Source organism: Corvus moneduloides, chromosome 1 (assembly GCF_009650955.1).
Source record: "Corvus moneduloides isolate bCorMon1 chromosome 1, bCorMon1.pri, whole genome shotgun sequence".
Classification (NCBI taxonomy): Eukaryota; Metazoa; Chordata; class Aves; order Passeriformes; family Corvidae; genus Corvus; species Corvus moneduloides.
The window spans coordinates 136,812,438-136,817,752 of NC_045476.1; positions in this window are offsets into that span (position 1 = coordinate 136,812,438).

The following is a 5,315-nucleotide window of genomic DNA, read 5'->3' on the forward strand; positions in this document are numbered from 1 at the left end:
ATTACGCTTCTTATAAGAAATGCACAGTGGATGGGATCAGCCACTGCGACTGCAGTGATTTACCTGGGGCTGCTGGCTCCTGACCCTTTCACTGGTCCCAGGAAAACCCCTCTCAGAAGGCTCCACTACCATCTTGGTGCAGATGAATGCTGCCTGGCCCTCATACCAAGTCCCCAGCAAGGAAGATGCAAGTACCAGTACCCACCCAGACTTCTGCTGAAGTGGCTGGAAAGGTATGGGGAGCTTGGAGAAGTAGTAACTCTGTCTTCTACCCCCGTATTAAGTAAATTCACTGGCTTTAAGGATATATATATATATTTTTTTTTCTAGATTACTGTCTAGAGCACTTAGACTAAAGCACAGCTAAATGCTGCAAGACTAATACAGAAATCAGTGGGCTTTCCTACTAGTGAAGAGAGATACCAGAGAGGAAGGGAGACTTCTCTGCTCCCTCTACAGCTTAAAAGTGACTTTCTTTTCTACCCTCACCTAGTTGCTAAAAGACTTTTCTGATGAAAGACTTTCAGTATTTAATTAAAAGACTGTTTTGTTAACCATGGGTGAAGGGAGATGCTTCCAGTAGACCAGACACAAAAGGAACTGTGGTCTGAGGTACACCCTTGCCTTCAATGGTTGCTGCTGACACCCCCTATCTGAAGTGCTGGTTTGTGTGGTTCTCAGTGGAACGTGGCTAAATGACACCATTGACCATGCAGAAATCATGGTGGCAGGTAATTTAAAACTTTTTCAGACATCTCCACATGATGCTGAGATACCTTTCCAAAAACTCACTCTCATGTCTGCATTACATGATCAGTATTTTCAGAAAAAATACTGTGATGTGACGTGATGTGATGATGTGATGTGATGTGATCAATGGCTGGATGCGAGGTCCCAGTTAAGGTTATGAACCTGATACCAGCTGCTACAAGGCACATCAAATAATCTGGACTCAAAAATGATTTATGAATTTCTGTATCACCCATCCAAAACAAGAACTGCAAATCATGTCTCCAGGACTTAGGAGTCTCTCCTGGGAATTGCTGCTTTGGAACAGGTGCTAGAAGCCTCAGCAAACAAGTGGCTGAGCATAACTCCTTAGAGTGACCCTGTGGCCTAACTTGGAATACAATTTATGCAGTCCGAATAAAAATTCCCTGTTTCACCATACAAGAACCCTGCATTACTTCTTTTGTGTGCAAAAGATTAGGAGAGTTTTGTGTGATTACATTTCAGATACTAAATCCAGTTTTAGTGTCCTCAGAGAATGCTGACAGAGGTCACTTAAGAGAAAATGGAGAAAGAATCACATTAAACACACTTTTAAAACCCCTTAATTTTAGAGAAGATTTTCCCTTGTGACCAGGGCAAGTTTTGAAACGTCTTGGTCAGTCTAATAAAATATATATGGTGAACAGCCATTCAATGACAGAAAATAAAGAAAAAGGCAGAATCAATATATTGAATATTTTTTTTCTCTAGCTTTCGTATTAGCTCTGGTCTTCAGTGTTCTGGTGACTAAAATGCAATGCTACATAAACACTTGAGACAGAAATTATGTTATTCCCTTTATTTGACTGTTGCTCTAGCAAAATGTAAAAATATCTGCAGTGGATGGATTTTTTTCTTTAAATACTGAATTGAAAGTCATTGTCATGACCACAGCATTCAACTTAAAGTGCTTAAGCTTAAAATACCTATTTAAAAGCCTGATTTGTCCAGCAACTTTCTAATAGACTGGAAAGCCAATCTGATGACAACACTCAACTTCTGTTCCATGCAGGGTCAAATTTATTCCAGTTCCTTCTCTCTGGAAAAGTGGAAACAACAAAGTAATAGATACATCACTATTAATTTTCCCATTTTTTGTTTTTCTCTTCTTCACTGTTTCTTTTCTTCTTTGCTTCTGTTTTGTGAGTTCTTTTACTCAGAGTTTGAATTAAAATGCAGGAGACTGAGAATTCTCGTTCAGACTTAGGTGTTATACCTTCTCTATAATACAGCTGCACAGAGTGTGCCTCCAAGGTAACAGGGTGGAAAATGGCCGCGAGTTCCAACTTCCAAGGCTTTTAAGGTCTAAATTAACCAGTTATGAAATACCAAGTAACTTGTTTATATTTATAATCCAATTACTAACTTTTCATGTCCTGCAGTGCGGGACTTTTGACCCAATAGCATAACCCCTAGATTTGTGAAGAAGGAGAAAGGAGAAAGGAAGAAGATCCACACTCAAATTTCTCCATATTGTAACCTACATCCCCTAAACCTAATTTTCTACATCTCTACATATTCCACCCAGTGAAATAAGTTTTAATTTCACAGGAACAACCTCAGTGTTATCACACAATTTAGGGAGCTTTTCCCAAGGTTTCGGGTCAAATACAGTGTACTTTTGAGGATCACTGCTTATCATCACTGAAAGGCTGAAATTCTCAGAACCCAGTGCTCCAACACATCGCCTTGTTAGTTTATGCACAGCTAGGCTTTGATCTCATCATCCCAACTATAAAACTAATTTTGAGCTCGTTAAATAACAATTTATATTGCATAAGTAGAACTTACTTGCACACAAAGGGCATTTCAGGCCCCTTTCACATTCAGCCCATGATTGGCAGGATGCTGCCTGGAGCTACTGGATTTTGCCGGCTTCCAGCAACCAGCCTCATGGCACCAAGCCCACTTGTGTACTCAGCACAGCAATTTGGTTCCAAGGTAATATGTTCAACTTCCCCACATCAGTGGGTTTGTCCATCTCATGACCAAATTATTTTTCACGTGTGTTACAAAACTGCATTATTCCCTCATACTTCAAGAATTATTTACAATTAATCTTGGTGCTGAAGACTCAAAAAAATCCATGTCACAAAGAAACCTTAGCTAAAGAATAGATTTTCTAGTTCCTAAGAGCAGGCAGGAATTCACACTCCATTCTTCTCCAGCATTAAAGGAATCAATAGCATCCCCTCTCATTTGCACCTACCTCTTTTCATAAAACTCCAAGGAAATTCATGATGTTTGCAGTATCTATTCTCACCATTTCAGCTGAATTTAACTGATGACCTCAGAAGATTTTGGGGCCAAGTTAAACAGACAAAGTGACCAAATGCAATCTTTCTCAAAAACCAGGATGAAAAGGACACCTAAGGGATTACTACTACTTACCTTTTTTATAGTCTTCCTGTTTTGGACCCAATTTTGGTTTTGCCAACTGGGTACATTAAGAAAGAGGACAGAGGAAAGGAAAAAAGAATTGCTGAATTATAAGTATTGTACACAAATCTTCTATTGCATTGCACTGTACACTTCCCCAAGAGCGGGGAAGTTCACCATGTTTATAATCTGGTGCCCTACATCATGCAAAGAAAAGCCTGTGGACCCCAAGGAGGACTCAGACTCTGTGTCTGCTGTGTACCACATGCACACGGTTCTCAAAGGACAGACATTTCCTAACCATAGTCTTGATGCTCCATAGGGCAACTGTACCTAAATAACCAAAGAGGAGGGGAGATCTCAAAGGAGCTGTGAAGAAATACACGGGATTTATGCAAGCAGTCTTTTACTAAGAAAAGTGATTCTGGTTCTAAGACACTGGTACAGACATTAACATACTCATATTCCCCTGTGGATTTTTAACTGTAGATTTACCATGACATGACTCATTGTGCATGCTTTCTCTATTCATTGCATAAATTGAACACCTAGAAATAGAATACCTCATAAAATACCAACTGATATTTCCCTTAGTATTTCCATGCTTTTGTCAAAGGTAGAGTCTAAAATGGACACGTTTTTCTCATTGATCTTGGTGTTCACTGAAACATTCAATGTTATCAGAGGAAAATTCCTAGGAAAAGAAGCAAAAACATATTTATGTGAACCATGTATATTGACTCTAATCAGAATTTAAGTCCAGCTGTACCCAGCCCCTCTGAGGACCAGCTAGAAAACAAGGGTGTTTGTCTTCTGCTAAACTTCTGTACTCTTAGTGCAGCAGAAAAACACTTTTTCCTGAGAGTAAAGTCTAGTTAGGAGAGATTTTCTATCTCTCTTCCATTTATAACAGCATTCAGAGGGGCATTAAAAGATTTCTTTCAGAAGGATAGCATTTACCCACAGAAACCCAACAGGGACCAAAGAGAGACTTTTTCATGGTTGTTGATCTTGTTCATACCCATGTTTCTGCAAGGAGGATGATACTATCTACATTTACTTTGTGAGGAAAACTCTGATGGCCATGGGACAGGGCTTGTTCAAGATACAATCCAAAGTTTCATAACAAGTACACCAAACTAAATCTCATGCTGAAAGTCGAAGAAACCAGACAAGGTTCCTCTACTTGTCCATGGTAATGCTACGAAGGGGTAACATGAGTCAATGATGGAGAAGATGACAGAAGTGTGAAGTACATGCGGACTAAAAGGATGTCAGGAGGTTATATAGGGAGAAAATGAAAAGGCCAAAGCTCAAGTACAACTTAATCTTGCTAGGCCTGTAAAAGGCAACAGAAAATGTTTTTACAAATATATCAGCAACAAAAGGAGAGCTGTGGAGAATCTCCATCCTTTACTTGATGCAAAGGGAAACAGAGAGACAGCAGTCCTCAGGGTACTCACCCTCTGACCTGGAAGACAGGGACTGGAAGCAGAATGAAGCCCATATAATCCAGGAGGAAATGGTTAGTGATCTGCTACCCCACTTAAAACACCCATAAGTCTATGGGCTCCAATAGGATCCACCCATGGGTACTGAGGGAGAAGGCAGAAGAACTTGCCCAGCCACTCTCAATCATTTATCAGCAGTCCTGGTTAACTGGAGAGGTCCTGGTTAACTGGAAGTTGAGAAATGTAGCATCCACCTACAGGAAAGGTTGGAAGGAGCATCCCAAAAGCTACAGGCCTGTCAGCCTGACCTTGGTGACAGGGAGGGTCATGGTCCAAATCATTTTGAGTGCCATCACATGGAACACACAAGACAACCATGAGATCAGGCTCAGCTAGCATGGGTTTATATTACATATATCCTGCGGCTGTAGGGAGGAGGAGAGATATCCAGCAGGCAGGAATTGTGCAGCAAGATTGATTTTTTAAATTATTTTACAAACTATTTTATAGACTTTTTCTTCATAGTCTAATTGGACAAAGGACCAGCCACCCCTTGGGGGTGATTGGCTAAAACCCTAAGACATCCATTCTCAAAATATTTTCCTACTGTACTATAAACAAAGCTCGGCAAGGTCACAGGTGTTCATGGTTTATAAACTCTGTGAATATCTTCTGTGAGAGAGAAAAGTATCCCATGGACTTAGAAAGTAGCAA